This window comes from Capra hircus, chromosome 29 (assembly GCF_001704415.2).
Source record: "Capra hircus breed San Clemente chromosome 29, ASM170441v1, whole genome shotgun sequence".
Classification (NCBI taxonomy): Eukaryota; Metazoa; Chordata; class Mammalia; order Artiodactyla; family Bovidae; genus Capra; species Capra hircus.
In genome coordinates this window covers 50,556,546-50,582,090 of record NC_030836.1, presented here as the reverse complement: position 1 = coordinate 50,582,090, position 25,545 = coordinate 50,556,546, and the positions used below count along the sequence as shown (strand labels likewise).

The following is a 25,545-nucleotide window of genomic DNA, read 5'->3' as shown; positions in this document are numbered from 1 at the left end:
GTGATCACTCACCTAGAGCCAGACATCCTGCAGTGTGAAGTCCAGTGAGCCTTAGGAAGCATCACTATGAACAAAGCTAGGGGAGGTGATGGAATTCCAGCTGAGCAATTTCACATCCTAAAAGATGATGCTGTGAAAGTGCTGCACTCAATATGCCAGCAAATTTGGAAAACTCAGCAGTGGCCACAAGACTGGAAAAGGTCAGTTTCCGTTCCAATCCCAAAGAAAGGCAATGCCAAAGAATGCCCAGACTACCACATAACTGCACTCATCTCGCACACTAGCAAAGTAATGCTTAAAATTCTCCAAGCCAGGCTTTAACAGTATGTGAATCATGAATTTCCAGATGTTCAAGCTGGATTTAAGGGGAAAAAAAGTCAGAGGAACAGGAAATCAAATTGCCAACATCCGTTGGATCATAGAAAAAGCAAGAGAGTGCCAGAAAGACATCTACTTCTGCTTCATTGACTACACTAAAGCCTTTGACTGTGTGGATCACAATAAACTGTGGAAAATACTTCAAGAGATGGGAATACTAGACCACCTCACCTGCCTCCTGAGGTCAAGAAGCAACAGCTAGAACTGGACATGGAACAACAGACTGGTTCCAAATAGGAAAAGGAGTACGTCAAGGCTGTATATTGTCACCCTGCTGATTTGACTTATATGCAGAGTACATCATGAGAAACGCCTGGCTGGAAGAAGCACAAGCTGGAATCAGGATTGCAGGAAGAAATACCAATAACCTCAGATATGCAGATGACACCACCCTTATGGCAGAAAGCGAAGAGGAACCAAAGAGCCTCTTGATGAAGGTGAAAGAGGAGAGTAAAAAAGCTGGCTCAAAATTCAACATTCAGGTAGCGAAGATCCCGGCCTCTGGTCCCATCACTTCATGGCAAATAGATGGGGAAACAAAGGAAACGGTAACAGGCTTTAATTTTTTGGGCTCCAAAATCACTGAATATGGTGACTGTAGCCATGAAATATAAAGACACTTGCTCCTTGGAAGAAAAGTTATGACAAACCTAGACAGCGTGATAAAAAGTAGAGTCATTACTTTGCCGACAAAGGTCCATATAGTCAAAGCTACGGTTTTTTCAGTAGTTGTGTATGGATGTGCTAACTGGGCCATAAAGAAGACTGAGCACTGAAGAATCGATGCTTTTGAACTGTGGCATGGGAGGAGACTCTTGACAGTCGCTTGGACTGAAAGACCAAACTAGTCAATCCTGAAGGGAATCAATCCTTAATATTCATTAGAAGGACTGATGCTGAAGCTGAAGCTCCAATACTTTGGCCACCTGATGTGAAGAACTGACTCATTGGAAAAGACCCCGATGCTGGGAAAGATTGAAGGCAGGAGGAGAGGGGGACGACAGAAGATAGATGCTTGGATGGCATCACTGATTCAACGGACATGAGTCTGAGCAAGCTCTGGGAGTTGGTGAAGGGCAGGGGAGCCTGGTGTGCTACAGTCCATGGGGTCGCAAAGAGTTGGACACAAATGCGTGACTGAGCAACAGCAAGTTTTAGAATTTAGGGTTAGGATGTGTGTCAGTGAGCACAGGAGAGAAAAATTGAAAGTTATTAACAGGAGGCAAGGTTCCCAGATGTCATTTAGAACAGAAATGTAAGAAACACAATAAGAATAAATCTAACAAAAGGCACACGAGATAGAGGGGTAATAAAACCCTTGGTTGGAAAGTATTGCAGATGGTCAGCATCCCTGGAAAGGTCACCCCTGCTCAACGAGAGGAAGATGCAGTATCTTTAAAATGTTCATTATCCCTAAATTAATCTGTGAATTCAGGGCAACTCACCCACATTCCAATATGGATTCCCAGATAAACTGACATTAATTCTAAAATTCCTGTGGAAGGAAATAGGGCCTGGCTATCAGAAGACTGAGGTGGGGGGAATCTTTCCTACCAGCCACCTTCCATGTAGAGCTGGGTCCTCTAAGCCGGTGGACTGGGTGTTCCTCAATGGACGCAGAAGTGTGGAGCCCCCGACGTGGGGAAACCTGACTCGGGGGCAGGTGTGGTAGCAGAAGGAACAGGGATGGGGTGGGCTGTGTGAGCTGAAGCGGGAAGACGCAACAGGCGATCTGTGAGTTTCAGTTTATGTGGGGTTTACTAAGGACTGGGAGATCCAACCAGTCCATTCTGAAGGAGATCAGCCCTGGGGTTTCTTTGGAGGGAATGATGCTGAAGCTAAAGCTCCAGTACTTTGGCCACCTCATGCGAAGAGTTGACTCACTGGAAAAGACTCTGATGCTGGGAGGGATTGGGGGCAGGAGGAGAAGGGGATGAAAGAGGATGAGATGGCTGGATGGCATCACGGACTCAATGGAAGCGAGTCTGAGTGAACTCCGGGAGATGGTGATGGACAGGGAGGCCTGGCGTGCTGCGATTCATGGGGTCGCAAAGAGTCGGACACGACTGAGCGACTGCACTGAACTGAACTGAAGGACTGGGCGCCCACGTGGCTCAGCAGTAACGAATCAGGCTGACATTGCAGGAGACGTGTGTTGGATCCCTGGGTCGGGAAGATCCCCTGGAGCAGAAATGGCTACCCCCTCCAGTATTCTTGCCTGGGAAATCCCAGGGGTGGAGGAGCCTTGCGGGCTACAGTCCGTGGGGCTGAGAGTCGGACACGACTGAACATGCACACACCTCGCACCGAAGGACGAGAGCCTGAGAAGCAGCCTTGCGGCGCTCTGAGGAGCTGGTCCCAGGAGCTGGGGGCTGGCGGTCAGCATAGCCGTGATTTTGTCGAAGAGTCCCTGCAGCTTCTGTCTTGGCAGAATGTTGCTGAAGGTCATGGGGAGCAGGTATCTGAGTTAATGACTTTAGTGCTTCTCCAAGTATGAGGAGACAAAAGAATCCAGGTTCATAAATTTTCTCCTGAAAACATCTAACTAACTGAGGGCCTGTTCTGCCCGTTTCCCCAGAGCACAGAGTGTCTCGTTCCCGGCCTCTGCGTTGAATTCCTTCCAGGGTGTGTTGTAGGTGGGACTGGGTGGTGGGCAACATTCTTCTCAGCTGAAACAGCTGCACACCCACTGGAAGCAAAACAAAATGCCAGCGCTGCCCTCCCTCCTGGTGGTTTGCGTTCAGTCACTACATCGCGTCCGACTCTCTGCGACCCCATGGACCTCAGCACGCCAGGCTCCCCGGTCCCTCACCGTCTCCCAGAGTTTGCTCAAAGTCGTGTCCACTGGGTCAGTGATGCCCAACCAACCATCTCATCCTCTGTCGCCCCCTTCTCCTTCTGCCCTCAGTCTTTCCCAGCGTCAGGGACTTTTCCGGTGAGTTGGCTCTTCTCATCAGGTGGCCAGAGTCCTGGAGCCTCAACATCAGTCCTTCCAATGAATACTTAGGACTGGTTTCCTTCAGGATTGACGGGCTTCAATCCTGGTCACTGAAAGCGCTACGTCTAATAAATAAGACATTTGAACTTTTAAGAAAAAAGTATAGGAGAATCATCAGGAAGCCCAACTGTCAAGGAAAATGTCTCAAACAGGCACAAACTCCACAAACCGTAAGACAAAAGAGCAATACATTCAACAAGAATAAGGTTTAAAAAGGTAAAACTTCTCTTCATTTAAAGATACCACAAGTGAAAACCCAAGGCGTCTCTTGGGAGGAGGTACTTGTAACACACACATCAGTGGTGAAGAATTAGTGTTCAGTGTATGCCGTAGGCCCTCTGCCTCTGGATTTAACCTGCCTCAGACTGAAAACACTCAGGAAAGAACATTCCAGGAAGTTCCCGAAAGCAAGGTCTGCACCTGCCGCGTGTCAGCAACTATCCATGCGCCATTTACTTCGCGCTGCTCACAGCCAGTCACACACGTGTACATTGTGTTGCTGTTGTTGCTGTGGTTCGGTCACTAAGCCATGTCTGACACTCTGCAACACCATGGACTGTAGCCTGCCAGGCTCCTGTGTCCCTGGGATTTCCCAGGCAAGAATGCTGGAGCGGGCTGCCATTTCCTTCTCCAGGGGATCTTCTCTCCCTTGGGTTCGATCCTGTGTCTTGCACATCTCCAGCCCTGGCAGGGGGGTCCTTTCCCACTGAGCCACCAGGAAGCCCTGCTCATTGTATTCGGTATTATAAATAATGCAGAGATGACCTGAAGAACATGGGGGCATGTAGGTAGGGTATGTGTAGACGTATCACTGTTTTATATAAGGGACTTAACCATCCCCAGATTTTGAGAGCTGTGGGGTCTCAGATCCAATCCCCCTCAGACACCGAGGACCGCTCTGCAAGAACTTGAGGACACCGTCAGGAAGGCAAGCAACTGCACAGAAAAGTGGGCCAAACGGAGTAGTCAGCCACAGAAAAGAGACCCTGAGTGATCACAGCAAGTGGGAAATCAAATACAGATGAACACAGATGTCAGCTCAGACCCACGAGATGAGCAGATGCCAGGGAGGGGAAGGAACGGATGAGGCCCATCGGGGCAGAGGGAGTGGTGGACGGACAGAGGCTCCTCTAACGTGATACCTGACGGAGGCAAAGGTCAGCACCGGCTGCAGACGAGCCGAGATGAAAAATCAGCGCACACAGAACACTCTGTCTCCGCGTCACACCTGCTGATGAGTTAGGGTGACAGAAATATGCGCGCAATCTGCCACGGGCGTGGAAAGGAATCCTGAGCCGAACGGAGGACTATAGCCCGGAAGGCAGCCTCTCGGACGACGCTGACGGACCGCTGCCTGGAAGCGTGTTTTTCAGCCCCGTTTTATGTCTTCTCAGAACAGAGAACATCAAACAAGTCAGGGGTACATTCCTTCAAGGTTTCGAGAAAAAACAGACCAGCACGCACGCAGTGAGTCAGGATGGCCTCGGCGCCTGGGAAGGCGGTCTTATCATCAAAGGAGCGCCCGCGTTGGCATCCCAGGAAAGGAAGTGTCTGTCTTTATCTGCAACATGGACATTCCTTACCTCTGGTCAATACGCCCTTTTCTTGAATGATTAAAGCAGATGCAGAAGGCCTGGGGGGTAGGCCACAAACAGGCCATTTTGACTGAGCATCAAGTTTAAACTGAATCGCGTATAAGCCGGAATAATTTCCCCCAACCCTGAATATGCCAAAACTACTTTCGTTATTGCTCTCCTTAGAAAGCATCAGTAACCAAAATATTTGTCCCTTGATGGCAGGAGGCTCACTGTCCACCCTGGGTCCATCCTGCCCCTTGCATTAGGCCTCCTTTGTTCGTTTGCATGAGTGTAGAGATTTGCTTAGCTATCCATGTAGGGTGGACACTAATCAGACTCAGTAAACAAGCGAAGAGTCCTGCTAATGGGGAAACATCTCACAGGCGATGCATTTTATCAGCCACGCTGAACGGTCGTATAAACATTAAGCAGTGGACTTGTGTTATGATCGGATTGACAGGAAAAGACTGATAAACACATGTTATGAAAATAATAATTATCTGTAAAGCAGACTGGGAAAACATTGCTCATGCCTGCAGAGAGCCAGCTAAGCAGCTCATTTGAGGGGTCAGTGTTTGTTCCATCTTGGGAAATTCCTTCTAGGCGAGTCTCAGCCGCTCCGGAGGCAAATGTAACAAGAAGCTTTCGCCGTAGCAGAGCATCCAAGGCAGCCCTGTTATCTACTGTGACCCGGGCGCGGGAGTGGAAGGATGTCTGCTTTGCCTCAGTGCTTTCTGCAGCCTCCTCAGCTATTTGGCCAGTGGTGCCTGATGGGTTTCCGACCCTCTGTTGACACGCATCCCTGTGCTCGGAATTCGTTTTTCTCAGGGGCTTTGCCACCAGAGTCTTGGTGCCCTGCTGACACAGATCTCTCGGCTCTCGGATGGGGAGAGAAAGGAGGATTGACTATTTCCCTGTGTATTGACAATGGGGAAACTTAATAAGCCAGCAACCATAAATCTGTTTGCCAGCTGTTGAGATATTTATGTGCCCATCCTTGGCAAGGTGGATCATTTCCAACACCACACGTGAAACAGAAACCTGGGGAATGAGCGCGATTCCTCCCCGAGAGCCCTCATTGACAGCCTCATTAATTGGGAGTTTTGTTAACACGGTGTTAAACCATGGGTCATTTCCTCGGCAATCTTTCCAGAAGCCATCTGTAATGGCGTTTGACAGGAGGAGTTGCTGGCTCCATTTACTTGTGTTTTCCTCTTGACAACATTTGTTAATTAAGAAAGGGTCAGAGTGGGGCTGGTGGTGTCCTAGGGAAGTTGTGCTTGGTCTCTTCAGAACAGAGGGAAATATCAGACGAGAGGAGGACACGTTCATATGCTGAAGAATTTGAACCTGCAAGGTCAGGCCAGAGGGAGGTTTGTCTAGCTGAGTGGTTATCTTAGGAACATCTGACATGTCAGTGATGGCTGCTATGAGGGGCCTACATCAATCTTGCGCTGACCGAGGAATTCGATGACAGGTCCGATGGTCAGTTACTCTGCTCACCCTAGGGGCACTTTGTGACAACTTTACCAAAGAATTTTCTTTCTGTCCTGAACACTGGGGCAAAAGTATCGCCAGAACACTAACTTTCTCCTTGGCTAGGGAGACAGACATTTGCGTGGCAGTTGAGCAGAACTAGCAGGGTGGGTCAGTCTTACGCTCCTGTCCTGGTGGCTGTTTCCAGGTGAGTTCGAGGCCGACAGTCCTCTCTGTGGACCAGCCTGATGCAGGAAATGCGAGCTCAGGAGTCAGTTCCCTTGAGTCTCGCTGTGTGTGAGCGAGTGAAGAGTGCAGACGAGGGTCCCCCCATCCAGGCTGGAGAGAAAGTCCTTCACGACCTCCTGGGGGCAGGGCATGCGGTGTCTGACCTTCATCCAACGTTAATTGGCTGCGATTAGCCTCAGAAAGCAGCTTAGAACATCCTTTTAAAAATTTACTCAAACTCTACAGTAATGTGACACCGTAACAAGGGGTCATTTAGGAAGTGAGTTTTCAGCAGAAAATACCAAACCTCAAAGACAACAGCACCAGAACCTAATATCCACAAAGGTATACTGTTGAAACACATTTTGTCTCTCTAAAATCACCCTTATTTCCATCAAGCATAGGCAGATTAAGGCTGTTTGCAAAAATAAGTCTGGTTTCAAGAAGCTTGGCCTGATTATTTGCCTAAGGTTCAGCGGGCACACAGGCTCTTTCTTTTTCATTGAGGTGCAGTTGATTTTCAATTTTACATTAGTTTCGGGTGTGTAACAGTGATTCACCATCTTCATTGATTACACTCCATTCGCAGTGACCACAAAATAGCGGCTGTATTTCCCTGCGCTGTGCAGTATAACCGTGTTGGTTATCTGCTTCGCACTTTTTTTTTCCCACTGCACTGTACAGCAAGTGGGCTCTCAGCTCCCTGACCAGGGCCAGGCCTGGGTGCCCTGCACGAGCAGCATGGAGCCTCAGCTCCTGGACTACCGGGGAACCCCGCCGATTCAGTGCGTGCTCAGCAGCCTGTGCCTCTGAACCCCACGCTTCCGTCTTGCTCCTTCTCCTTCCTTCTTCCCACTGAAAACCACTAATTTGTTCTTTCTATCTGTGAACCTGTTTCTGTTTTGCGATGTGCAGTCATTTGCTTTATTTTTAGGTCCCGCATAAAAATGATAGCATAGACCATTTGTCTTTGCCTGACTTATTTCATTAACCATGATATTCTCTCGGTTACTCCACATTGCTGAAAAATGGCAGGAGTTCATTTTTATGGCTGAGTAACATTCCACGGGGGCTGCCCTGGTGCCTCAGTGGTAAATAATCCACCTGCTGACGTAGGAGAGGTGGGTTCAATCCTTGGGTCAGGAAGAGCCCGCTGGAGAAGGAAATGGTAGCCCGCTGCAGGGTTCTTGCTTGGGAAACCCCTTGGAACGAGAAGCCTGGCAGGCTTCAGTCTATGGGGTCACAGAAGAGTTGGACATGACTTAGCAACTGAGCAACAACAGTAAAGTTTTCCACTGTGTATGTTATAGGGAGAGCATACGTGCACACCTCGTCTTCTTCAGACACTCACCCCTTGGTGAGCACTGGGGTAGCTCTCATATCGTAATCAAGGCTGTTACGAACGCTGGGGTGCACGTGTCTCTTCGATTTCGCGCCTTCACATTCTTTGGACATATACCCAGAAGCGGAACTGCCAAATTACATGGAAGTTCTATTTTCAGTTTTTAGGTGCCTCCATACTGTTCTCCATAGAGGCTGTACCCACTGACACTTCCACCAGCCAGGCCTCTCTTTTTGCCATGTCCTTGCCAACCATTGTCGCTGGGGGTCTTTTTGACGATGGCCACGGCGACGGGAGTGAGGCGACGTCTCACCACGGGTCTGACTTATGCTTCTCTGGTGACTGGTGACGTTAGCACCGTTTCATGTGCTGTTTGCCGACAGTGCGTCTTCTTTGGGCTTAAAGTGAAAGGCGCTCAGTCACGTCCGACTCTGCGACCCCATGGACTATACAGTCCATAGGATTCTCCAGGCCAGGATACTGGAGTGGGGAGCTGTTCCCTTCTCCAGGGGATCTTCCCAACCCAGGGATCGAACCCCAGCTCTCTCAAATTGCAGGAGGATTCTTTAGCAGCTGAGCCACCAGGGAAGCCCTCTTTGGGGTTATGGGCACTTTCAAATTTGGCTGTGTTGAAACTAACTCACAAAGAACCTCAAATTGGACTTTTCAAAGGCCTCCCGTGGCCAGGAAAGCTAGGCTGTCAGACTGCCAGAAGCACCTCGAGGTCTGGGTGGATTCCTGTCTTCTCACGGTCCAGAGTGTTTTGAGGTTGCTGTGCCTGCCAGGAAGTGGCCGTCGTTATTCACCTGGAAAGGCTGCTGGACACTCGAGAGTTTCCTGATGCTGAAGGGATCAGGTAGAGAGAAGAGATAAATGCTTCAGTTCTGTTTACAAAGGTGGTAATTTACAAAATTGCTTCCAGTCACAATAAGCTTAAGGGGAGAGGCTCTTTTACATCTGGAAAACAAAGATTAAAAGCCAGCAACATGTCAAACAAAAAGTCATAAAAATTGCAATCATGCTTATCAGGTCACTCAGTGCCATGTAATTAGTTTTCGTCCAGGTTCTCCGTTAGCTTTGTTGACCTTGCCTGATGACTGAGGGTGATAGGAACACAGGTAATTTCAAGAAGTTTGTGAGGTTTTTTTTGTTGTTTTTAAGACTCGTATGATTTGCCCAGTGAAGTGGGTGCCTTGATTACTGGAGACTGTGGAAGGGAAAGGCCAAGTGGAGCCCACATTCTTAAACGGTTTTTTGTCATCGTGAGGCCATAAGCCTTGCATCAAGGGAAGGCTTTACTCCATCAAATAAAAAATAGGGTTTGTCAGGGAGACGGGAGGAAGCAGGCGGCAGTCTTGGGTTTCCCACAGCCCCGACTGCTCAGCTAATTTACAGCCGTTGTTTACCCATCTTAATTTCTCTGATTTAGGAGCAGGCTATTGCCGTTTTACAAGGTCATCAGGATGGGAACCGTCTGACGGTGAGGGATGAATTTTGTGGATGCAGAGCGGACTTTGTCTGCGTGCGCCATAAACTTTACAGACCCTGTTTTTTTACCCTAATTCTTGGGTTCAGCCCCTTCAGTGGGAGCCTCAGTTTTTATGTCAGATAACATTTTATGTCAGGACACACAAGGCTTCCAGGAATTTCATGTAATTTCTGGAACACATAATGTATAATATATTTATATAGACATAACATAAAGAAGGCTTAATGTTGTTTTTTGTTTGATAATATTTCCCATGTAATTTAACATCCTAAATAAGCCTAATTAGTTTAATAGCTTTATTTTTTAAATTTATTTGTCTTTAATTAAAGGATATTTGCTTTACAACATTGTACTGCTTCCTGCCACACAAAAATCTCTCTTTAAAATTCTTCAGGACAACATCACACTCTTTGCCCTCAATTTATTTCCATTTTTCATACCTTATTTTACTGAAAACATGCATCTTATTATTTTCCTTCCCAGTTTCCTCCCTGTATGCTGAAATGTTTCCCTTTTTAAAGTAGCTTTTCAAAATTTTATTTATTTTTAACTGGGGGGTGATTGCTTTACAACGCTGTGCTGGTCTCTGCCACACATCGACATGAACCGGCCACGGGTACATGTGCGTCCCCTCCCTCCCCCCTCCCCCCATCCCACCCCTCCAGGCTGTCCCGGAGCACCGGGCCTGAGCTCCTCCGTCTCTCACACAGGGTGGTGCTCACGTCTCCAGGCTGCTCCGTCCGTGCGTCCCGCCCTCGCGTCCTCTGGGCCCACAAGTCTGCCCTCTACGTCTGCGTCTCCGCTGCTGCCTGAGAAGGGGTTCATCAGCACCGTCTTGCTGGACTCCGCGTACACGCGTTAATATACGATAGTTGCTTTTCTCCTGGCTTACTTCACTCTGTATAATAGGCTCTCGGTTCACCCACCTCATTAGAACCGACTCCCGTGTGTCCATCTGAACAGCCGAGTAGCGTCCCATCGTGTACACGAAGCACAGCCGCTTCGTCCATTCAGCTGCCGACGGGCATCCAGGTCTCAGCAGCTTTAATTGCATATATACTATAATTTGTAGCCCTTAAAAACACCTGAATCTTTAGCAAAAACCAAGAAGCAAGCAACTGTGAACTGTTTGTCATCTCAGCATCTCCTGGTGGGGAAACCTGTAAACCTATTCCATAACCTCTAGAAACGTCCATTCCCACTCAGCACGATTTATTTTCTCAATGTGGTATAAGACATGTGTCCAGGAAACCCAAACAGCTTTAGTTTCTCTGTTAAGAAGATACAGTAGGTAAACTTGGACTTGCTTAGCAAGTTTGTTTTAGTATTTTATCTCCATTGGAAGTGATCTGGCTATGTAATGAATTCCCGTCATTTAATTTAATTTAGCAAAACTAAAGTTTCAAATTACTACCAAAATCTGGAGAAACTGTTTTTAAGTAGACATACCACAAAACACAATGATCCTTTTTTCTCGATTTTTTTAATTTCTAAATTTTTGGTTGCACCCCACAGCACGTGGGATCTTACTTCCCTGAGCAGGGATCAAACCCACACCGCCTCCAATGGAGGCGCAGAGTCCTAAGCACTGGACCGCCAGGGAAGCCCCTCGGGCTTTGGAAATGAAGTGTGGCTGATCTACAACGTTACACCAATCTCTGCTGCACAGCAGACTGACTCAGTTATTCACACACAGAAATTCTTCTTCACCATGCTTTTCCATAACGGTTTATCACAGGATATTGAATACAGCCCCCTGTGCTAGACAGCAGGGCCTTGCTGTTCATCTGCTCTCTATATAACAGTCTTCATCCTCCACCTCCCTCCCCCTCGGCAACCAGCAGTCTGTTCTCTTAATTATACTTAACGTCGATGGCCCTAAGGACATGCCTGTGGTAATCAAACCCACAACTTACATTTATCTTAATTTATTGACGATCAATCCTATATCACATGATTCCTTCTAAAACCTTAGTTTTTTGTTATATTTAGAAATATTTACACGCTATATTTAAAGTATAAGCACTTGTGCGTGTGTGTGTGTTCAGTTCAGGCGCTCTTTGTGACCCCAAGGACTGTAGCCCGCCAGGCTCCTCAGTTCTTGGGGTTCTCCAGGCAAGAACACTGGAGCGGGTAGCCTTTCCCTTCTCCAGGGGATCTTCCCAACCTGGGGATCAAGCCCAGGTCGCCTGCATTGCAGGCAGATTCTTCACTGTCTGAACCACCAGTGGAGTCTACACTGCCAGTCAACTAAACAGAGCTCTTTCACAAATTAATTTCGGTGATATTAACCACAAGTAACAAAGAACCCTATTTATAAGTATACAAAGATGTACATATACCCAGATAGACACAGACAAAGATCTCATAGTTTTCCTGATTCAATTTTAAAAGTTTCCCCTTATTTTTTTTCAGTTTTAGGTTCTTCTAGTACAGAGTCGGACACGACTGAAGTGACTTAGCAGCAGCAGCTGAGCCAAGGCTATAGTCACAAGCAAGGGGGGTTGTGCATTTCAAGGGCGTGATAAGAGCTCTAACACCAAGCTTCCTCCCGGGAGCACTTCTGTTCTCTCAGGGTCAGAATCTTGAGAAAGGGATGTTTTACAGAGCTAGCCTTCTTTAACTATAAGTGCAAAAAAAAAAAAAAAATCCATTTTGAAATGTCCAAAGAGTCCCCATCCAGGCCATTTTCGGGCCGGACAAGGCCTTGCAAGGACGGGATTGATTCTAGGTGTAGAAGCCAGCCAGGGCCCCTGCGGGCACTGCCCATCTGATGGGAGCTGCGTAGGCTCTAAAAACACAATTCCCCACTTCTGTTTAAAGTTCCATTTTACTATAAAATGGGCCTCCCTGGTGGCTCAGATGGTAAGGCATCTGCCTGCAATGAGGGAGACGAGGGTCGGATCCGTGGGTCAGGAAGACCCCCTGGAGAAGGGCATGGCTACCCACTCCAGTGTTCTTGCCTGGAGAATGCTAGGGACAGAGGATCCTGGTGGGCCGCAGTCCATGGGGCCGCAAAGAGCCGGACACGACCTTGGGGACGAAGTGCACACCCAGCGAGCCCGCACGGCCTCTGCACCCGGGAAGGGCGTCCTGTTGAAGGAGGAACGGCACCGGTGTCCGGGAAGGGAGGTGCTTCATCTTTATTTTAACACAGACACGTTTTCCTTCTGGTCAGGACACCCTGTCCTTGACAGATCAAAACAGACGTCGAGCGGACGTCTGATAGGCAACCGACAGGCTGCTTTCCTCAGCATAAAATTCAAGCTAAATCAGAATGAGCGCCTTGCACCCTAGACGTGAACATTTCTCCCACTATTTTTCAAGTTAAAATGGTACCTGGAAACAGAAACCTGGTGGGCCTCATCTGAAGCTGGTGAGCAGTCTCAGCAGCATCACGAGTGAGCGCCCCGGGCCTCGGGCACCTGGCCGTGAAGAGCCCAGAGGCCCCAGCGCCACTGAAGCCGTATTCTGGACCCAAAGTTCAGCCTGGGTCTGACTGTGAAGAAACTGTCCAACCAATTTGATTGTGAGATCCTCTTCAAGAAAACTGGCCCAGACTCTTCACAGCCGTCACCGGCCCTACTGTGTAGCACAGGGCACTGTGTTCAATATCCTGTGATAAACGTAATGGAAGAGCACATTAAAAAAAAGAAAGAATGTGTATGTATGTGCAACCGAGTCACTTTGCTATACAGCAGCAACGGACTCAATTTTATAAATCAACTACACTCCCATGAAAATAAGCAATGCATGCTGGATGCTACAGAAAATAGAGAATCCACACAACGCCGTATACAATCTGTTGTTTCTAATCTCTCCACACTTGGGTTTACCATGAGCGTGGGTGGGGAAGTAATGAAGTATCATGTGAAGACAGCGGCTCCGTCGTGGCTACTTAAGGAGAGAATGGCTGTCTGGCAATGTCGTGTCCAACTGTAAACAAGCAGGAATGTTATGGCACTGGCGTCTGAAAAGTTAATAAAGTGACTGAGAAGAGCAACAACAAGAAAGTGATGACCTCCGCCAGACCGAGAGAGATGAAAGGGCCGGACAAGCGGGGTGCGTGGCCTTGATCGCGTCCGGAACGCTGGAGGCCCCGTGTCGGTGGTGTGATCCGGGGGCGTGATCCAGGAGGGGGGCCCTGGTCTCACAAGCCTCCTGTCTGCACCTCCCTTTCAAGGCCTGGGGAGAGAGGTGTTCGCTGAAGCGTGCTCGCTCATCCTGGGAGGGGGCGTTGGAGGATGAGGCCTGGGAGACTCATTTGTCCGCCCCTGGGCAGCCTGCAAAGGCCCAGTGGTTTCTGCTGAGTGCACACTCTTGTTGGTAATTACGGAAAATGAGAGCAGCTCCAACCCTCCACCAAGAGGAGGCACGCTGGGGAGTATCTGCGAGTGGAGCTGACACGGTTAAAACAACGACCCAGAGCTGCATGCGTGTCCTGGCAAAGGTTCCCAAACAGCGCTGGGAGCGCTGAGAAAGGCGCCAAAGGAAAAACACAGGGCAATGGGACTCCCCAAATGTGGTTCAATGCATGGAAATAAGTTCCATAGGCCTGCCTGTGAGGAATGCACCTCTCAGATGAACGGTCCCCTCTGCGGGGGAGGGCTTCTCTGGTGAGGGGTCACTCAGAGCCCCGGGACCCTTCCTCATGCCCTTTGTCTTTCTTAAGCCAAGTGGTGGGCGGCAGATGCGGGCTCTTCCTCCTTTTATTTATGTTTCTGGCAGGTCTTAAATAGTTCAGGATCGTTAAACATCGGGGGAAGGATCTTTGCTGAAAGTCAATCCTTATTTCTGAGAACAAAACACCACGCTCAATAAACTATAGAAAATTATAAATAAGCACTTCCTTTATCTGCCCTGGATGGTGGAGTCCAAGACAGGAACCGAGCAAGGATGCCTGCTTTTACCATTACTGCTCAGCCCCGCTCTATAAACTGAAGACAATGCAAAAGATGTTAGACGGAAATAAGATGTGCAACTTCTGGAAAGGAGGAGACCAAAATACCGCATTCCTAGGAGCCCCGAGAGGGCCAGCGGAAGAGCACTCAGAACGGATGAGAGTTCAGGAAAGGCGCCAGACGCAAAAGACACATTCTGCACCAACATTTTTATGATTTTCTAGCAACCACCAGTTAGAAGGTGAAGCAGAATTTTAAAAAATGCTCTTCTCAAACAAAAAGGAGAGGGGGTGCAAAGAACATAAAAAATACTTCGCAAAAACCTTCAAATGTTCAGGATCTGTAGGAAGAAAACAACAGGCTGTAATGAGAAATAAAAACATGGAGTCTGAAAAAGAAAGAGAGAGAAAACACACCACATGCTTGGGCAGGACGTGTGCAAACATCACATCTTCCCAAATTCATGTATAGGTTCGCCAGATTTCCAACCAAAATTCTGATAGGATTTATTTGGGGGTGAGGGGTGAGCCAGGGGTGGGGAGGGAGTTGGCAAGACAAACCTAAAATTCACATACAAGGGAAAATAGGCAGGAAGAGCCAAGAAAATTTTGAAAATTAAGAGCAGATTTCAGGAGCGAGGGCAGCCTATCCAGTGTGTGCGGAGGGCTCCCTGCAGACCAGCAGCCGGGCAGGGCCGCCTCGCCTTTGTCTCTGGAAATCCTCACAGGAGCCCCGGGAGGCAAACACTCCCATCACTTGCATTTTCCAGAAGAGCACACTGGAGCTCAGAGTGGGCTGAGCTGAGTGCCAAGGTCACACGACAGCAAGAAGTGCCGCCAGGCACAGGCAGTGGCATGGAGCCCCTCGTCTCCCGCAGGTCATGCAAGTTACTTCAATTTACAACATCTATCATCCTGATAACCACGAAACCCTAAGAATCTGGCAGCACCTCTATCAGAGGTTGCAGGATATTTAATCAGGAGGCTGAGAAAAATCAGAAATGTATTCAGGAAGTGAGAAAGGGTAATGAGATTTTTTTTTTTTTTTACTCCAGGACCAAATATACCAAATATCAAAAATACAAGCCAGGAGAGTTACAGAAGGTCAGTATGTGGAAGAAAATTAAAAAGTTTAAAATAAAACTATAGAGAAATATAGGTAGGTATTTATCTGCTTGCATCCTGGCAACAGTTTTCTAAGCTCACAAACAATGACAGTATCGTAGAAGAGACTTAGTAAAGTTCATTACTTAAAAGGTTTGTTTCTGTCTATCAAAAAATGCTCATCCAAATTAAAAGGCAGACATTTGCTTCTGGGCAAGATGGAGACACAGGGACCACATTTATCCTCCTGCCTGGAGCAACCCTCCAAACAAAGGAACAGCAAGAACTCATATACGTGCAGGAAACAACTCATTTTTCAGGACAGTAAACATCAGACAGCTATGAGCATCGGTCCCTAGGAGATGAGAAACAAAAGCCTCAGGCTTAGAATTGCTCAACTTGCTTCCTTGAGAGAGGAAGGGGAAACGGGGGAGCCCAGTGGGATCCTTGAACTGATGAGAAAGAGCTGAGGGTCCAGGGGGACCCAGGCAACGAAAGTTCATGGCATGGAGTGTTGGAGAGGAGTGCGTGCGCAGGGAGCCTTGGAGGCCTGCAGAGGGGCCCACTCACATATCCAGTCGGGTAAAGAGCAATACGTGCCTGGGAGGAAATTATTCAAGGCTTGGAAGAGAAACACCAGGAGGGGTGGAGGGGCCAACGTCCACTGCTCAGGCAGGGCTGGGAACAGGGTCCGTTCCCACCAACCAGACTCAGAAAATGGACACTTCACGGGGCCTTGGGCACTTGGAAAATTCCTGCATCACACGGGGAGCAGTTAACCCCGAATGGGGCGCTTCCCCAGGCCCACCTTACAAACCCCGAAAAGATCCAGACCAGAGAGGATCGTATCATGGCCAGGTGATTTAACCACTCCCCAGAGCAAAGCTCCAGAACATTCGTAGGAGTAGAAAGAGGTCCTGCACGAACGAGGGGGGAAACACGCAATGTCTGGCATCTGACCAAAAATTAGCGAACAGGCAAAGAAGCAGGAAAACAGAGAGCCATAAGGAGGAAAGCCGATCAGTCAAGAGCAACTGCGGGGAGCCAACACTGCAGAGCCCTTAAAGCACCCGGCAAACAGCAACAGAGATAGAAAGGGCAGAGAAGGGGAGGAGACGGGACACAGAAAACTCCTGGCTGATGCAGTAGAGGTGAGAGGCGAAGAAAGAGACAGGACCCGGGTGAGAAACGACGCACGTGTTTCCCTCCACGGTCACGCACATTATGCGTAACTGGTCTAAACGCCCCAGTTAAGAGGCAGAGATGGTCACACTGGGGTTAAAAAAGGAAGAATCCTCCTATGTACTGCCTACAAGAAGCACGGTTTAAATATAAAGCATGGTTTTAATATAAAGACACACGAAGGTTACAAGGAATTACAGACCTTTGAAATAAGCATAAAGCTAAACAGGCTATAACTGGCGGGATAAATATGCAGAGTTACACTCCGCGATTTCAGGACCCCTCTATCAATAATTAAGTGGAAATTAATGATTAATTGTTAAGTGCAGAAAAATCAGCAAGAAGTTAGGAGGCTAGGGCAGTACTTGACTTGATTGACATTTATAGAGCATGCATTCAAACAGACATTCTTTCCAAGTGCGCACGGAACACTTACCAGTATAGATCATGTTCCGGGCCATTAAACAAGGCTTAATAAGTTGAGGAGGACTCAAGTTACATAAATTATATTCTTTGACCATAATGGAATTAAGTTTTAAATCAATAACAGGAAAAAGTCTTTGGGAAATTCTCAAACATTTGGAATTTAAATAACACACTTCTAAATAGTCCTTGAGTCAAGGAAAAATCAAAAAGGAAATTAGGAAGGATTCTCAACAGAATAAAAATGAAAACAGAGCGCATGGGAACTTATGCAAAACGGCGAGAGCAGGAGTCGGGGTGAAGTTTCAACGTTCAAATCAGTGACCCCAGCTTCTACCTTAAGAAAAATAGGAAAAGAAATGCAAATCAGCCCAAAGTAAGCCTGAGAAAGGAAATGATACAGACCAGGAAGAAGCTGATGAAATAGAAACCAGAAGAACAATAGAAAAAGCAGGAAAACCAACCCCAAACTTTGTTTTTTGAGAAGACCAATAAAAACTGATAAACCAGATCAGGAAATGAAAAAAAGTGAAAGATGGAGTGCCGGGTATCAGGAACGAGGAGGCAGCATCAATACCGAGTGTGAACGCCGCTCAGCTGCGTCTGACTCTCTGCGACCCCATGGACTATACAGTCCATGGAATTCTCCAGACCAGAATACTGGAGGGGGTAGCCCTTCCGTTCTCCAGGGGATCTTCCCAACCCAGGGACTGAACCCAGGTCTCCCAAATTGCAGGCAGACTCTTTCCCAGCTGAGCCAGCAGGGAAGCCCAAGAAGACTGGAGTGGGTGGCCTGTCCCTTCTCCAGCGGATCTTCCCGCCCCAGGAGTCGAACCGGGGTCTCCTGCATTGCAGGTGGGTTCTTTACCAACTGAGTTACCAGGGGAGCCCAACAGAGATTGTACAGCTATTAAAAGGATAACCAAGGAATATTATGCACAACTTTATGACAATGAACTTCACAAGTGAGATGAAAATGTCTTTCAAAACAAAATAGCAAAGACCAATCAGACAAAGATAATCTGAACAGCCGTGTCTATTAAAGGATTGAAAGTGTAACTTAAAACCTTCCTGCAAATAAAACTCCAGACCCAGATGGTTTCGCTGGTGGGCTATACCAAATGGCTAAAGAAAAAATAACAGCAACTACATCAATCCTGAAGGAAATCAACTCTGAATATTCACTGGAAGGACTGATGCTGAAGCTGAAGCTCCAATACTTTGGCCACCTGATGCGAAGAGCTGACTCCTTGGAAAAGACCCTGATGCTGGGGAAGATTGAGGGCAGGAGGAGAAGGGGACGACAGAGGATGAGATGGTTGGATGGCATCACCGACTCGATGGACATGGGTTTGAGCGTGGAAGGGAAGCCTGGCGTGCTGCAGTCCATGGGGGCACAAAGAGTCGGGCACGACTGAGCGACTGAACAACAACAAAGTACGAATTCTACAAAAAAATGTTGACTCATCTATGGGGCCAGCGTTACCTTGGTAACCAAAACCAAAGATGGTGCAAGAAGAGAAAATCACAGACCACCATTCCTCATAAACATAGACACAAAAGCCCTAAGCAAAATGAACAAATAGAACCCAATATGTATAATGTTGATCATACGTCAAGGCCAAGTGTGTTTTATCCCAGCAACGCAGGGCTGGGACAACCTGTAAAAATCAGTCAGTAATTCACCATTTTAACAAACTGAAAAACAAAAGCCATCTAATCATTTCAGTAGGTGCAGAAAAAGCATTTGACAAAATTCAACACTCAATCCTGATTTCTTTAAAGAAAAAATAAAGCTCTCAGCAAACTTAGGAACAGAGGAAAACTTCCTTTGCCCAACGAGGGCGTCTAAATGTTTTCTCACTTAAGCCAGGAGCAAGACAAGGCTGTCTGCTCTACTTGAGGTTCTTGCTGGTGCAATCAAGCAAGAAGAAAAAGCGACGTAGCTTGAAGAGCAGGAAGGAGAAACTGCTTTATTCAGGGACAACTTGATTATCCACAGGTGCAGAGGCAATTCAGTGCAGAAGTAACAGCCTTTCCAACACACCGGATATCCACAAGCAAATGAAGGAGAAAAAGGAGGAGGAGGACTTGGATTTATACCTCACACTACATCCGAAAATTAGCTCAAAGTGGACAAATCACAGACCTGAATGTGAAACTAGAACCATAAAACCTCAGGGGAGAATCGCTGTGCATTCAGACAATGCCAAGGTCTCTTACATGCGGTATGGAAAGCATGATCCCTAAAAAAAAAAAAAAAAAAAAAAATGGGTAAGTTGAAATGCATCAAGACATTTTAAACTTTGCCCTTCAAAAGACAATGAAAAGATAAGCCGCCGACGGGGAAAATCCTTTGCACAGCACACATGTCATAAAGGGCTGATCCAGAATATATAAAGAACTGTCAAAACAGAACAACGAACCAACTTTTGAAAATGGGGAAAACGCAGCCTTAGAAGTGACGCTCCACCAAACATGATAATTGGACGGCAAATCAGGATACAGAAAGGTGCCCGACACCATCAGTTACTGGGAAAATTCAAAATGGAGTCACAGGACACCACTCTAGCAGAGAAGCTAAAATCAAAAAGACTGACCATCCAAATGGCCAGCAAGGAGGGGCCCACGTCTCTGTTGGAAGCATAAACCAATATGGTTTGGCAGCGCCTCTTTTTCTGTAAAAGTTAAGCGTACATGTGATCTTGTAATCCTACTTGTAGGCATTTCCCCACGAGAAAAGGAAATGTTTGTCCTCACAAAGACTTTCACATGAATGTAAATAGCAGCTTTATTTTTAATTGACAAAAACTGGAAACAAGCCAAATGTCCATCAGCAGATGAACGGATAAACAAAATTCTTTTTGTGTCCATACGATGGCAATCAGAAGGAATGTCCCACTGATGCATGAAAAGGCACGGATGAACCTCAAAATAGTCATGTTGAGAGACAGAGGTCAGGCAAGAAAGAGTACATGCTACGTACTTCCATTTATAGAAAACCCTAGAAGATGGATACACACACAGCCACTGGTTATTTGAGAACTGGGGGTGGGGTACGGCATGGAGGGGTTGGGGGGAGAGGTGGCAGGGGCCAGAGGACACTCTTAGAGGCGATGGACGTGCCTGCCATCCTGACGGGGGTGATGGTCTCACGGGGTCTGCACAGGTCAGAACCTGTCTCGGGATGTGTTTTAGAATGGGCAGTGCACTGTACTAATATGCCAACTACACCTCAAAGAGCTGTCTTTGAAAAACTAAACGGCAAATGACAAAAGGGGGAAAATGTCTGGGGTAAAATGTGACAGACGGGGGGTACTGTTGTTGCTCGGTCACTAAGTCGTGTCTGACCCTTTGCGACCCCATGGGCTGTAGCCCGCCAGGTGCCTCTATCTGCGGGATTTCTCAGGCAAGAATACGCGGGTGGGTGGCCATTTCCTTCTCCAGGGGATCTTTCCAATCCAGGGGTCATACCTGTGTCTCTACACTGGCAGGCAGGTTCTTTGCCACTGAGCCACCAGGAAGCCCAGAGGGGGTAATACAATTAATACCTTAAATGCACTTGGAAATCCATAAGGAAAACATTAACACCCTAATTAGTTTGCTAGGTGGCCATGACCAGGCCCACAGCCTGGGCAGCTTAGCCAGCGGACATTCGTCGCCGTTCTCCTGGAGGCTGAAACCCGAGACCCAGGTGTGGGCAGGGCTGGGTCCCCGAGGACCCCCTGCTCTGCCTGCAGACGGCCGCGCTCCCCCGAGTCTTCACGGGGCCGTCCCATTGCGTCTGTCTGTGTCCTGACCTCTTCTCACAAGGACCCAGGTCCCCCTGGAGCAGGCCCACCCTAGTGACTGCCTCGTCACCTGATTGCTTCTGCAAAGGCCCCGCTCCTAGCACAGCTGCGTCCTGAGGTGCTGGGGGTCAGGACCTCCAGAGACGAGCCCATCACAGAGCCTCAGAGGGGACCGTGAGCAAATGACAGGCCGGTGACAGGGTCAGAAACACAGGTGACCCAGCAACACGCCAGAAAGGTGTGCAAACCAAGTGTGAGTGCAGACAACTGGGGCGTCGAGTGTCCCTCGGCCCCCACCCCTGCGCCCTCCCTGCTGAGGGCCCCGGTGCTTGTGTGCAGACCCCAGCAAGAGGCAACCCCTCTACCCTCCAGGAAGCCAGACACGTGGTCCCACAACAGTGCCAGGAACTCCTGGGGACAGACCTGCGGGGCTCAGTGGACCTCCTCCAGCCAGGCCACACCAGTACCTCTAAACATGGATGGCAGACACCTGAGGAAAAAAAATTCAAGTTTTAAGGCAAGGCAAGGAAAATTTTAACACGACATTCTTTTTCCCCCTGCCCTTTGGCCTCCCCGCTCCCCTCTGGCGGGCATTCTGCGTCTGCATTATGCATTAACCAGACCTCCCCAAGGAAAGGAATACCTGCTCAACCATAAAAATCTATTTTTCTTGTCTTGACGTCAACCATGTAACTCTTTAGAAGATAACATTCCTTTCTCGGTCCTGTAAGGGGTCACGATGACCCACCGCTGGCCTTGGACGTGCAGACATCTTTGGTGGACTTTATGAGCAGCATATCATTTCCCTTAAAGATAGCAACTGGTACATAACAGGATGGCCAGATGATCGGGGGAGATACGGGGCCACACCAATAGACATTCTGAGCTTAAAGCCACGCTCATGACCTCACTAACGCCCCTCGTTATATTACGCGTATTCCGCCTATTTTACAAGACGATTGTTTCTTTGATCAAAAACAATGTGACTGAGCCTCGGATAAAACCAATGATGATTACAGACGACTTGAAAGGGTTGACCAGCAGACAGTTCCGTCAGATCAATCGCTGTAATCGTGTAAAATTCCAGGGGCAGGAAGAAGCAGCCCGTGGCAGAGTCAGACTGGGGGTCCCGAGGCCTGGGGCGACTGTTGCCAGGGTCTGGTCCAGTCACGTAGCCCGAGCCACCCGTCACGGAAATCCTCGCCACGGAACAGGCTGGTCACGCGGCGCCCTTGGAGTCTGGACTGAAGTGAAGACGGAAGGGGAAGGGACCGTAAAATAAGGAATGTTGCCCACCATCCAGTTCTACAGGAATGAAGTCATCACCCACCCCCGGCGCTGGCCAGCGACACGCCCTGCAGGAGCTGAGGACAAAGGGCAGGATGAGGCGCGCTGGGAAAACTGGCAGGACTGGCCCACAGACCGCGCTCCAGGAGAACACGCCGTAAGCCCAGCTTCCTGCGCCTCCTCACGCCTAGAAAGGCGCGAGAACCATTACAGACATCTCCCACGAGACGTGTGCTCGACTGCACGTACCCTCTGTCAGAGGGCACCGTCCTCCCCCTCCCTCTTCAGAACGGCTCTCCGAACTTTCTGGAACATTCGGAGTCTCCCAGGTTACAAGAGCAGGCGGTGATGCTGAGGTTCCTAAGACCCACATGTCTGGCGCTGCCCCCAGCCCCAGCCCACGCCTCCCTCCCCTGGCGTCCCAGCAGTGGGGTCCAGACAGCGTCACCGGTGAGAGCGCCTGCTGCCTTGCTCCCCAGTCCTGAAACCCCCGAGAGCCGTGAAGCGGACGTGGGGGCCTTGCCATTTATGTTCACAGAGAGTCCCTCTTCTGTGCTGCTGGAGTGATGTTCCCGGGGAAGCTTTGGGAAAAGACCCAAGGAAGGGGGCTGATGGCAGGAGAGCCTGCCCTGAGTCGGGAGGGACTCCAGGACCCCCACCGCCTTGAGGAGGGGAGACAGGCCGGAGGGTGAGTGCACAGTCAGTGGCCAATGACTTACTCAGTTGTATTCTGTGATGAAGCCCCCCCGACCCCAGGAGGGGGAGACCTGCTCAGCTTCTGGGCCTGTGAACCTGGGGAGACCTGAGGGCCCGGGGCTCGCCCCCCACCCAGCCCTCTGCCTCTGTCACGTGGCTGGGGGCCTTCGCACGCGGCCTCTGCGTGCCCTGGGAATGCGGCTCCTCCAGAGGCTCTCTGACGGCCTCCTGTAAAGCCACAGCCCCTCCCACCTCTGCCCCTGCTGCCCGCACCTTCCCTGGCAGGTCCAGTGTGCCTCACTCTTTCATCTGTTCAGGCACTGTGGGCCTCAGCAGCAGCCCCAAGGCACTTCCAGGCTTGTCTTACCTTCCTCCCCACAACTCCCCACTTGGAGCCCTCCGGGGACGCCCACTACTCTCAGGAAGAAGCCCCCACTCCCCAGTCTGGCTTGCAACACACAGCAGGGAGGCTACCCCCCGGGAGGGCTTCTGCCCACCCCCATCCTTACCCACCCGTGGGGGGCGCCTCCTCCCCAGGGCCACTGCTGGGTCTCCTTGGCACCAAGTTCGGGGTGGGGGGGAACCCATGTCAGGATGTCAGATCTAACACATGAAAATGTTTGCCTAAAATAAAAGAACTTTGTCCCTACACGTCTGCAAGGCCCGAACCGAAACACTGGCACCAGCAGAGGCTGCCTCATGGCTGGTGGGAGCGCGAGGCGGCCTCAGCACACACACCACACGGTTCAGCCACGATGACCCTTGGTTCCTAACCCCAAAGAGCTGAAAACTTCAGTCCCTGCAAAAACCTGCTCCTGGATGAGTCCGCAGCTTATTCACCATGGCCAACATGGGGAAGCCATCAGGATGCCCCTCAGTGGGGGAGTGGGTACCTTTCCGCACTACATCAGATCATGGCCTATCAGGTCAGTTCTGTTCAGCCGCTCAGTCGTGTCTGACTCTTTGCGACCCCATGGACTGCAGCACGCCAGGCCTCCCTGTCCATCACCAACTCACGGAGTTTACTCAGACTCACGTCCATCGAGTCGGCGATGCCATCCAGCCATCGCATCCTCGGTCGTCTGATGTAGTATCATTCAGTTCTAAAGGAAAGGCATGAAGAAGCCGTGAAGAGACGCAGAGGAGATGTAGATGCCGAGAGAGAGAAGCCAGTCTGCCAAGGCTACCAAGCGTGTGGCCCTAACTAGGGGACAGTCTGGCAAAGCAGACCCACGGCTGCGGAGACAGCAGGATGGCCCACGGCTGCGGGGGTCAGGAGCGGGGCGGACAGGAGCCGCTCCGCGGGTTTTCTGGGCAACAACTCTCCCCGAAGGTGCTGTCATGTGGACACAGGTCACTGAGCATCTGGCAAAACCTGCAGAATGCCCACCAAGAGCGGATCTCCAAGCCCACGATGGCCTTCAGCTAGCAACAATACATCAGCGTTGCTCCATCGGCTGCCACGTGCGTGTGATGCTAGTGTAAGTGTTGATGCTATGGGAGGCTAAGGGGCAGGAGAAGCTGAGTGTATGGGAATCCTCTGTACTTTCTCAGCAATTTCCCTATAAACTTAAAATCATTCTTTAAAGAGTCTATTAAAAAACAATAAAGACAGTTGTTTATCTGAGCTTTGAATTTAATTGGCATCCTCTCCTCTGTTTGGCAGACTCAGCCCCCGAAGCTGTGTGCTGCTTGGGAAGGGGGGGAGGTGACGACCCAGGCCGGGGGGAGTGTAGGGGGGAGTGGGGTGGGAGGCCACCCGCGGGCTTCCTGGGCTGTGGGGGTTGAGACCCACTCACCTCACACTCACAGATCCTAGGCCGGAAGGGGAAGGATCCAGCTGGCAGACAATCAGAGAAGGGGTCTAGTGTTGTGGGGTCCGCACCGTTGAGACCCCATTGAGGACCTCCACGCTCTCAGCCTCACTGATCAGAGCATCGCCTACCAAGGACCAGCAGGACACCGACCCACGCTGTCTCCCATCCGTGTGTTGCAGCCACGTTAGGAGCAACATGGAGACCTCTGGGTTGGCATGTGGCCGCTGAGTCAAAGCTTTACAAATGAAACAGAAAGTTCCCCGGCTCCTGCCCTCTCCTCACCTCCAGGGCCCTGCCACGGTCACCGTCAGCCTCGCTGGGCCCTGGCTGCGGCCAGACATTGCCTGGCCTTCCCCTGCCCTCCCCAGCAGGCACACCACCCCCCACTCACAGCTGACCCCCCCAACAGCCACGCCCCACCATCGGTTTCTTCATCCTAGACAAGCCCACTTAGGGCCTCCCCCACCAAGCATGACAGTGAGGGGTGCCCTCCAGCCCCTTCCCGCCCTGGGGCCCCCAGGAGCAGCCCCTGCGCCCTCCCAGGCTGCCCTGCTCTTGCCTCCTTGCCGTCCCGCCCCCAGCCTGGGGCCCTGCTCCCCCGGGTCTACTGTTGTGTGTACATGGGGGTGGGGGGAGCAACGGAGGGTCTCTGATCCCGCTCTGTGATGGGACCCCAGTGAGGGCTGTGCCAAGGCTGAAAGCAGGGCGGGCCAGCTGCGGCCTGGAGAAGCCAATGGCCTCAGGGAGGCTAGGGGGACAGGCATGGCTGCGGGGTCCCTGGGTGGTGTCTCAGGGCATGAGGAGTTGGCCAGAAGGACTGGGGTAGGGCAGTAGAGGGAGGTAGCTCCCGGGGCCAG

The 25,545-nt window shown here is 49.9% G+C and overlaps 1 long non-coding RNA gene across 3 annotated transcripts; it reads right to left on the bottom strand.

The window, feature by feature from the left end:
• LOC102176306 lies at window positions 10,159-25,036 on the bottom strand. Of its 3 annotated transcripts, XR_001297478.2 has the most exons (8): window positions 24,671-25,036; window positions 23,908-23,974; window positions 21,532-22,132; window positions 21,312-21,378; window positions 19,247-19,343; window positions 12,828-13,104; window positions 10,415-10,530; window positions 10,159-10,297 (listed from the first exon to the last, which is right to left on the bottom strand). It is a non-coding gene; the product is annotated as an uncharacterized LOC102176306 (long non-coding RNA). The 3 variants fall into 3 exon arrangements; XR_001297477.2 differs by having other exon boundaries at window positions 10,159-10,530; XR_311226.3 differs by lacking the exon at window positions 19,247-19,343 and having other exon boundaries at window positions 10,159-10,530.